Source organism: Nylanderia fulva, unplaced genomic scaffold (assembly GCF_048542155.1).
Source record: "Nylanderia fulva isolate GAGA-0341 unplaced genomic scaffold, ASM4854215v1 Scaffold661, whole genome shotgun sequence".
In the NCBI taxonomy this organism is placed as follows: Eukaryota; Metazoa; Arthropoda; class Insecta; order Hymenoptera; family Formicidae; genus Nylanderia; species Nylanderia fulva.
The window spans coordinates 24,443-35,518 of record NW_028190766.1 but is presented as its reverse complement, the minus strand read 5'-3'; the positions used below and the strand labels follow the sequence as shown (position 1 = coordinate 35,518).

The following is an 11,076-nucleotide window of genomic DNA, read 5'->3' as shown; positions in this document are numbered from 1 at the left end:
ATAAAGCCATGTACCTTGCCGGATTGTAAGATGATGAAAAAAGTTCTGACTCACATAACGACTTGTCAAGTCAGCAGTTATTGCACTAAACTACACTAGCATATCCAGACTAATTATCATGCATTGGAAACATTGTCGTAATCACCAAGGTGATAACTACCAAGTCTGCTTGCCAGTAAGACAGCAGATTAATAAAGGCAGGGCTATAGTACCACAACTGAATTCTACAGAAGCAGAGAGGTAAAGAACCTCGCACTAATCTTATGTGAAATAAATTTTAAGTTAAATCAACTGGTTTTGTAATATGTTGTAACTTGTGATTAATTACCAAACGAAATATGTAATACTTTCAATACTATTGTATAATAAATAATGGCTACATAGGCTTTAGTTATGATATTTCTTTCGACGAGTGCATACCAGTTTTTACTCATCTTACTAGTCGTTTTTTCAATATATGTATGGCACATTTAGTTTTAATAGAGTCTGATTTATATTTGCTCTTTTATTATTTGGTACAATTTTTTAATATTTTAGGAAAAGGTTTAAACAATCTATATATATATAAGTACCGTCTGTCTGTCTATCTGTATGTCCACGAACTACTTTCATATTTATGGACCAATTTTCACTAAATTGGTACCAAAATGTTGCAAATTTTTTGGAATAGGCTGCTGTGGGGTCTTTTTTTAATTTTTTTTTCTTCAGAGGAGGGTATGTTCTTGCAAAAAAAAATTTTTTTTTTAATTTCTAATGTTTTTAGAATGTTCAGAAACATTGAAAAAAAAAAGATTTTTTAAGTTTTACATCTCCACTCACCCACCTACGCACCCACCCACGCGCATGCAGATTTATGGATCGATTTTCAAAAAATTGTCACTAAAATTTCGCAATTTAGCAAATTTTTAGGAGATGGCTGTTATGTGGTTTTTTTTTAGGTTTACACCCCCACCCACGCATCCACTCACGCGTATGCTCATTTATTTACCGATTTTCAAAAATTGTTACCAAAATTTCGCAAATTTTTCGGGGATGACTACTAAATATTCTTTTTTAATTGTATCCCACATTTTTTGAAAATCGATCCATAAATCTGCATGCGCGTGGGTGGGTGCGTAGGTGGGTGAGTGGAGATGTAAAGCTTAAAAAATCTTTTTTTTTTTTTCAATGTTTCTGAACATTCTAAAAACATCTACTTATGCGCGCGTGCATTTATGGATCGATTTGCACGAAATTGGCACCAAAATTTCGCAAATTTTTAGAGGAGGGCTGCTATGTGATTTCTTTTTAGGTTTAACATCAATATTAGTGTTTTTTTTTTAGTTTTGCACCTCCATCCACGCATCCACCCACGCGTATACGGATTTATGGATTTTCCAAAAATTGGTATCAAAATTTCGAAAATTTTTAGGGGATGATTACTTAATATTTTTGTTTTAAATTTGATTTCACCCACACGTCCACTCATGAGTGTGCGCATTTATGGACCGATTTTCAAGAAATTGTACTAAAATTTCTTAAATTTTTTGGGAATGTCTATTATAATTTTTTTCTTTGTTTTAAACACACTCTCATCCACCCACGCACCCACTCACACGTTTGTGGATTTATTTAAAGATTCAATACATATATCTTTAGCTTTTATTCTAAAGTGTTGCAAATTTTTTGGGGAGAATTATTAAATATTTTCTTTAATTTTACAATGATAAGAATATTCGCGTCTGGGCCTAATTACGACGTTTTTGGGGGATGAAAATATTGAGAAAAGTATTGTTTCGTAAGTGTCTGAATAGCTCAGTTGGAAAAGCATTCGCCCGGCAAGCGAAAGATCTCGGGTTCGATTCCCGATTTAGCCAACTTTCGGACCAATATTTTTCTCGCCTATTTCGTTACAGGGGAAGTTAAAAGTGGAACAAGGAAAATTTTTGAGATCCCAACCACAGGATACAAAATTCCAGGTTCCTCAATTTCTTACTTAATTTTGTAATAACATCGCGTTTGGCTCTATGGCCGAGAAGGAAGAGATGTATATCGTTTTTAATTTTATCCCACCCACGCATTCACCCATGCGCGCACGCATTTATGAACCGATTTGCACGAAATTGGTACCAAATTTTTTCAAATTTTTCGGGGATGGCTGTTATGTGTTTTTTTAGGTTTCCACGTCACTCACCCACACGAAATAGTTTGAGTGACGATATCTTTGAGACATTTTTCACGTGTTAAGACTAACGAATAAAGTCATAATATAAACAAAAATATTAATAAAGATAAAAGAATTATTTAGTACATTTTGTGCATATTACCATTATTATGATAAAATATAATTTAAAAGTATCTGCTATGTATCTTTTAAAGTATCTGAGTATCTGTATCTATATACATTATAATTTGTGTATCTGTATCTGTATCTAAATATATTTTTTTACATGTATCTGTATCTGTATCGAGATACATTTTAAATGTATCTTACCCATCACTGTATGCTTTAAAAACGAACATACTATTTTATTTTTTAAAATTACGTATCTTTGACAACTTAAAACTTGATAAAAAAATGTCCAATGTAGGTGGTGTCAGGATAGTTTTAGATGATGTCAGGGCGTAATTCTAATAAGGCTTCTAGTGGATCTTAACAAAGGATCTTTATTAGGTTAAACTGTACTCGATAGGACACGCACGACGGCTCACTGCCGTATATCTGTCCAACCGCTCTCCCTTTCCGCGGGGGACTGACCTTCTTAACCTTCTCCCTTCTTTCTTACGCAGCGCCGCCAGGGGGGGAGAGGAAACGTAATTCGCCGCTCACGCGTGTATATAAATGAATATCGGTAGAATAATAATTCGCCTACAGTCGGCCAGCCTGACATTACGACCGTCTCGGTCGTACGTATAGGAACAAAACGTATTAAGTAAATATAGCACTTTACTTTCTCTCTCATTTGTGGGAACCAGTAAATTTGCCTAATGTTAGCAATAACTTTATCGAGGCCGACATGGCCAATGTCATCATGACACATACGGATTACATTACTTTCCATTGATATCGGTACATAAAATAAGAGTTTTTTACCCTTATCTTTACGGTAAACAAGACCGTCTCGCAATTCAAAGAATTTATCCTCAGATTTTTCTAATTTATTTCGAATGTTTACTATATTTACATCCCGATCTTGTTGAATAGATAAAGTTCGGTCGAACGAATTTGCTTCTAATGTCAGAATGCTATGACATCGACTCAACGCGTCGACATGATTCATCTGTGTACCGGGTCGATGTACGATTTGATAACAGTATTGCTCTAAAAATAATGCCCAACGATATATTCGCGGATTAACTGTCTGTTTACTTAAGTCGAGACTACTAAAATATTTTTTTCCTTTTAACCGATCAATATGATCATCTATCAACGGTGTGGGAAAATTGTCTTTTACAGTAATCTTATTTATTTCACGGAAGTCGACACACAGTCGTGACTCGCCATTTTTCTTCTGCACGAGAACGATTGGGCTAGCGTAGGGTGAATTACTCTGCCTAATTGTACCTGTTTTCAATAAGTCGTCTAATATTACTTGCAACTTTTCTTTATCGGCATACGTTAAACGCCTAGGCCGGAAGGTAATCGGCTGTTCATTTTTTAATAAAATTTTCATCTCGGTTTCCGGTTCGCTCGCATCCGAATCCCATTTATCAACGTATTCTTTGTTATACAATCTTCGAACGCTTTCGACTACATGCAATTCGACACCGGGATTAATATTCAATTCTTCTCCAACTTTTACAGGATTTTCGAGATATTCTATTTGCATAATCTCGGTATCAAAATTGTTCTCGCTTGTCGACTCGTTTCTCCTAGTAATCTTTACCGTTTTACCTAGTTCGATTTTTATTAACGGATCTCGACAAAAATCGCGACCAAGTAATGCCGCACACGACATTGTTTCGTTCGGTACTACCAGAAAACGTAGCTGAATATTAATTCTTTCGATTTCGACTAATTTCGAAAAGGTGCCTATTACGCGAACAGGGGATTTATTTACTCCACAGAAACAATCGCTGTTAGGAGGTAGCGGTTCGCGCAAACTCGTCGGAACATACTCAGTTTTTATGAGGCTCACTGGGGAGCCGGGATCAACTATCGCGTCTACTGTATATTCACGATCCATATCCCCTTCAAAGGACACCGAAAACTTTAACTGTACACAATACGGATCGCTAACGGGTATCGGTTCGATCAAGTTCACAACGTTCGCCGACTCGGGTTTCGACTCTTTTCTCGGGACAGTCTTTTTTCAAGTGGCTGGCTGAACCACATCGATGACAGCCTCCCTTAACTTTCTTCGGGTGTGAACATGCGGATGCCAGATGTCCAACTCCCTGGCAGTTATAACATTTAATTATCTTTCGGCGTGGTGCTAAATCTGCACTCGACGATGCTGGATTTCCTTTAAACGCTGAAACCCTCCTTCGTCGACAATTTCCCATCCTTTTGGATTTTTCCTTGATCAATAGGTTTCTTCCATTCGCGATCAGGGAACTTCTTCGGGTGTAGCGTCAATCCTTTAAATGCCTCCAATAAATCCGACTGAGACTCGAACTGCATAATACGTGCTTGATCTCTGAGATTGCGATCAGGTATACCCTCGATGACATAATCGACAACTTCGTCATCTACTATCGGTACCCTATTAGCGAGGATTATTTTATCATGGAAGTAACTCGTGAATGATTCGTCCGTCCGCCATGCTCTCTCTTCGAGCTTCTTGCGTAGGGACAATCTTGATTGACGAAGGTCGAACATTCCCTTCATGGCCGCCAATAGATTTTCTATACTAAGGGTAAGATGATGTGGTTTGGAGTGAAACCACTCGGATGCACGTCCTTTTAATTTAGAGCTTATTAAAATTCTTGTCGCCGCATCATCCAAGGCGTACGACACTCGCAGCAATTGTACCTGCTGTTCCCATTTCCAGAACGTACCCTCACTGCCGTCGAATTCGCTCAACAAGTCGCGAATAGCCCTTACACTTTCGCTCATCGGTGGACCATACGTCTTCTTCCGCCATCATTCATCTGCGGTGCTCCATGATCTTCGATGTTCTCTCGTCTAACGATATCTAATTCACGTTGAAGAAGAGCTCGTTCTCTTCTAAGTAGTTCATTTTCTCGTCGAATCAAGTCATTCTCAGTCAAAGGACCTTCAACGATGCGTCGTTACTTACTTGGCTTTCATTGTCCTTGCCCGCGACGGCATCCCTCGATTCATGGCCCCGCGTCAATCGGCTGATCGACACCGCGGCTCTGCCGTGACCTCTGTTCATCCAGTGTGGTCCATATCTCCGGGTCATTGGCAGTCAATCGATCTATCAGGTCAGCTTTGTTACCGGTCGCCGGCAACTTCTTCTCGCGGAGATGTCCTTAATCTCGGCAAGCGTATACGCACTCGGCGGTCTCGCCATTGTTAGTGACATACTGCACTTCCCTTTTCTATACGTCCTAGCACACAGCGACGTGTTAATAAATGTTTAACCTCAGTCAAATGTTTGCGACACACGTCGGCACAATTAGCACACAGCAAAGATTCGCGGTACACAGCGCGAATTACGTCAAAATATTCGCGACACACAGCGCGGAATATTCTATCTCACAGGGATATCGCGTTACACGTCGATTCACCGCGCGCGATACGTGGACTCGCTTTCTCTCGTACGCGGCGGAACAATTAGCACGCAGCAAAGATTCGCGGCACACAGCGCGAATTACCGTCAAAATATTCGTGGCACACAGCGCGGAATATTCGGTCTTTCAGCACGCAGCAAAGATTCGCGGCACACAGCGCGAATTACCGTCAAAATATTCGCGACACACAGCGCGGCAATATCTAATCTCACAAGGATATCGCGTTACACGTCGATTCACCGCGCGCGATACGTGGACTCGCTTTCTCTCGTACGCGGCGGAACAATTAGCACGCAGCAAAGATTCGCGAGCACAAGCGCGAATTACCGTCAAAATATTCGTGGCACACAGCGCGGAATATTCTGTCTTTTAGCACCGCAGCAAAAGATTCGCGGCACACAGCGCGAATAACCATCAAAATATTCGTGGCACACAGCGCGGAATATTCTGTCTTTTTTGCACGCAGCAAACGATTCGCGGCACACAGCGCGAATAACCATCAAAATATCGTGGCACACAGCGCGGAATATTCTGTCTTTTTGCACGCAGCAAAGATTCGCGGCACACCGGCGCGAATAACCCCGTCAAAATATTCGTGGCACACAGCGCGGAATATTCTGTCTTTTGCACGCAGCAAAGATTCGCGGCACACAGCGCGAATAACCTTCAAAATATTTGTGGCAAACAGCGCGGAATATTCTGTCTTTTTGCACGCAGCAAAGACTCGCGGTACCCAGCGCGAATAACCGTCAAAATATTCGCGACACACAGCGCGGATATTCTATCTTTTAGCACGCAGCAAAGATTCGCGGCACACAGCGCGAATAACCTTCAAAATATTCGTGGCACACAGCGCGGAATATTCTGTCTTTTAGCACGAGCAAAGATTCGCGGCACACAGCGCGAATAACCTTCAAAATATTCGTGGCACACAGCGCGGAATATTCTGTCTTTTACTCGAGTAAACACAAGACACGGTTTTTTCTCTGCATCGACCACAAACACTTGGTCGTACTTTTCAAAGTCCCGTGTATCTCTCGTGCGTGTATTAACCTCACGGATCCTTCGCTAACTTCTTCTTCGATCCCACTTCTGAAGTTGTAGGTGGTGTCAGGATAGTTTTAGATGATGTCAGGGCGTAATTCTAATAAGGCTTCTAGTGGATCTTAACAAAGGATCTTTATTAGGTTAAACTGTACTCGATAGGACACGCACGACGGCTCACTGCCGTATACTGTCCAACCGCTCCTCCCTTTCCGCGGGGGGACTGACCTTCTTACCTTCTCCTTCTTTCTTACGCAGCGCCCGCAGGGGGGGAGGGGGAAAAGAAATTCGCCCCACGGTGTATTAAAGAATCGGTAAATAATATTCGCCTACCCCAAAAAAATTAAAACTTTTTAAAAAATACATTTTTCCTAAAAAAATTTTTTTTTTGCCGATTTAATCTTTTTAAAGCAAACTTTAATTTTTTTAAAGAGATTAGGTTAACTCGATGAAAATATCGTAAAAAATTAAAAAAGCTTTTTTAAAGCTCAAAATTAAAATTAACGCGCATCGGAAAATTTAAAAAATTTTGCTATCTTCCTTATTGGGCTAAAAACCAAAAATGATGATTTTTCCTTAAAATTGCTTTGTTTACCTTATAATTAATTTAATATTAAAAAAAATTTTTTAATTTATTTTTTTTAAAAAAAAATTTTTTTTTCTTTTCCCAAATAAAAGAGAGAAATAATTGTTCAAATAAAATTTTTTTTTAGTTAAGAAAAAAGAAAATTAAAAAAATATGCAAACCCCTTTTTAAAAAATTTTTAAAAAAATTTTTTTTTAAAATTTTTTTCCCAGTTTTTTGTTATTTTTTTTAGTAGTTATCAACACGGTCTACAATAAAATAAACTAATTTTAATTTTTTTTAATTTTTTGATAAATGTTAAAGAAAAGCGTGTAAACGTGGATCACTAAAAAACACTTGGAAAAAAAATTTAAGGGTTTATTAAATTTTCGTTTTTTTACGTAAAACTTTAATCGCAAAAAACCAGTTAATTTTCAATGAAAAGGTAAAAAATCATTAAAGGAAAAAAACCATGATTGGGCGAACGGTGTACTTGACTGAGAGGTTTTTAGAATCAAAAAACAAACGAAAGTGATTTTGACCGTCCGAGACACGGCGCGGGGGGGAAAGACCCGCGGAAAGTGAAAAAAAATTAAAATACGTAAAACCTGACGGTCCCGGGGTTTGGGGAAATTCGATAAATACAAACGTGGAAAATAATCAAAAAAACAGAAACAGAGGGCTGTGAAAAAGAAAATTTAATGTGTTTTTTTAACAAAAATTTTGAATCTTTACCACACCGCCCGTTTTAAGGGCTTTGGGGGCGTCCTATTAAAATTTTGACAATGGGGTGATCGAACTCCCGAATGTGAAAAAAAACGTCGAACAATAAAAACCGAAAATTTTATAAACCGGCGTTTACATTTTGTGTACACAACAGAAAGTTCTAAACCTTTAAAAAGGCGCAATGTGGGGTGTGACCAAAATTTTTCATTCAACTGGAAGCGACACAGTTTTTGCCCCTTGGCTTTTTTAAATTCCGAAGACGCGGGGGTACTACGGTGACCCCGCGAATTAGACCTCGGAACCTGGATCAGAGCGGGACTCGGTTAGCGGCCATTCAATGGTGGTACCGCTCGTTGGGATGAAACGAGAGATCCCCAAATTTTTTTAATATCCGGGGTCTGCCCTTGTTTTTTAATCTGGAAAAACTGAAAAAATTCGGTTTAACAGCATCCCCCAAAGCGTTCGAGTGTGGCGGATAAATTGTCACCGGTGACCAAGATTTTGGGGGGGGGCGAAAAACGATGGTTCGGGGGGAAATGATAAAAGTCGCCAAGAGGGAATGCCCGGGGGTTTAAAGCTGTGAGATCGTCGGATCGTCCGTGTCGACAAACGGGGGCGAGGGGGTTAAAAAAGGCTTCGATCTGAGTAAGGCGTATGATACTCCTCAAATGAGCACGGAGTCCCCGAGACGCACGTAAAAAAATTTTGTTGACTGACCGCGACCCCTCATTCCACCGAATGGGGCCGAGGGAGGATTAAATTTCCAGTGGGGGCCGTCCCCGGGGCGAGCGTGTTTTTAAAATTTGGCGACGTCTCGCGAGCGGAATTAAAAATCAACGAAGTTCGGCATCGGGGCCAACAAATTCGTCCCAAACACTGTTATTGCGCTCAACCGCGTTTACTGATGAAGCGTTTAAACCCCCTAATGATCCTGCGTCGAGTAGTCCGTGGCGACCCGAGATAAACACCAAGGGCGAAGCGGGTGAAAATGATTAAAAAACCCTTGTAGATGCGAGAAGCGCGTGCCCGGTTTTCACGTAAAGGACCTGCTAACCCTCCCCTTGAAAAAAGGCGTTTTGGGTAACTCGAGACGTTGGAGCAATCCCATCATTCCCCTTACGACGGCAGCTCGAGTCACGTCTTTTTACGCATCGTCGGATGAAGGCGCTGATCGAAGCTCACCTCCGATCACCCATAACTTTGCCTCAAGCACACCTGCCCCACCGTGAAGGCCCTTGAAAAACCTGAAATTACAGGCGTAGAAAGGAGGCTCGAGAAATAAGCGGATTTTGCTAAAAAATCGAGCATGTGTTTTTCAGTCGTCGCAACGCAAAGAATTTATCGAGTCGCAATGGCGAGAGTTTTACAAAATGATTGCGAAAAAGAGTGGATGGCTGCGCACAATTCCAATCTCCGGCTGAGTAAGCTCTCCAGTTTTTTTTTTTCCAAAATGTTCTGGCCTGAGTATTTGGGCATCGTTACCCCGGGTGAACGGAATTTTTCCGCTTGGGGGCGGGAATGGCGCGCATATCCATGCCGAAAAACCGCAACAGTCAGTGACAGAGAAAATTGATCGTTAAAATTTCAGCTTTTTATTGGGTTCTCACCTGCGGCTGCAGAGAATCTGAGTTGTCTTCAAGATCGTTATAGAGCAATTTCCGGATTTCCCGGGGAAGGGGCCTTCAACTGAGAGTAGTGTCCCCAAAATCCGTCTCCCCGAGAGGAAGGGGGTTTCCCCATTTTATGAGCGAGAGCCGCGAGAGAGACAGTCACTGGGTTTCCCCCTCCAGGTGTTTGATGCCATTGGTGTCGGGAGCGAGCTTGAACTCGATTGGATACAAATTTTTCCTTTAGGGGGACCTTTGATCCACAAAAAGTGACCTTGAAGGGGCCCAAGTGCACACGTTGAATAAAAAAATTTTTTTTTGGTCAAAAAAAAGAAACTTCATAGGAGAGCTGCCAAGTTCCAATTTTTGGAAAAAGGTCTGCCCCTTGAGGGGGGAAAACCTTCTTTTGGCGCGATGAGGTGACCTTTGGTCGGAAAATTTTAACGTCGCATGTAAAAAACTGCTCCAGCGCATCTTGGAGGCATCAAAGAACCCGAAATTCGAGGCCTTGCGCTGAAGAAAGCCAGCGAGGGATACAACTCGGTCACGTTCTGTAGTCCCCGCGAATAAATCCTTTCCCTTTGGTAGATATTTAATAATGGATCGTCCCAGTCGATCTGCTTTTTTCCGAGCTGTTGGATAAAATTTTTCCCCACATGTAACTGGAAGAGTATCCAGAGGTCGGAAAGTGACTACCGCGACAAAGCAGTCTTTTGAGTTTGAAGAATTTTACGTTTTTATGTTAACTTGGTGAGTGGGGTTTTTGGTGCCATGGGGAAAACCCAGAATGGGGTTTGGGTTTGGGGAAATTCGAAAACCCCTATTCACCCCTGAAGGAACGCTCGAAAACGTTCTTCGTTTGACGCCTTTTTTTTCAAACGGAACCCCCCACCTGAAAGCGGGTTTTTGTTAGCGGCTTTAGTTTGAGCCCCCTTGGGGGAAATCAAAACCCCAAAAACGTCACCCACGTAAATTTTCTTGTGTAAGAGGGGCCGCTGCGGAAAGTTTTTGTTCTTCGTCGTAGGCAGCTGTTTTAAACCCCAAGTAAAAAAAGGAGGTGTGAGACCTAAAATTTTTTGGCATAATTGATATTCTGAGAGGCTCCACGGTGCCCCGAGGTGCGTTGATAGTGGTTTTTTCGGGATGAAATGATCTGCCGATAATTTTCTCTTCGGCTGCGAACACAAAATAAGTTCCCCCGGAAAAGTTTTTGCGCGAATCTTGCTGCGCTTTTGGTCCTGAATAAGGGGGTCTTTTGGGAAAACCCGGTGGTTGTACGAAAGGGGGCATTAAAAACCATTGCAGTTGGTTTTTGGTGCTGGATTCCCGTAAACGCCGTGATAAGGAAGTAGATTGCGTACATGATCCAAAATCCACAACAATTGCTGGGTTTTTTTCCTATACTCCTCAAAAATGTTGAAAAAATCCCCAAAAAGCGTTCTTTGTTTTTTTGGA

At 41.0% G+C, this 11,076-nt stretch overlaps 1 non-coding gene across 1 annotated transcript; it reads left to right on the top strand.

The window, feature by feature from the left end:
* Positions 1-1,783: 1,783 nt before the first annotated feature.
* Positions 1,784-1,856, top strand: TRNAA-GGC (transfer RNA alanine (anticodon GGC)). The gene has a single exon. It is a non-coding gene; the product is annotated as a tRNA-Ala (tRNA).
* The last annotated feature ends 9,220 nt before the right edge of the window (positions 1,857-11,076 follow it).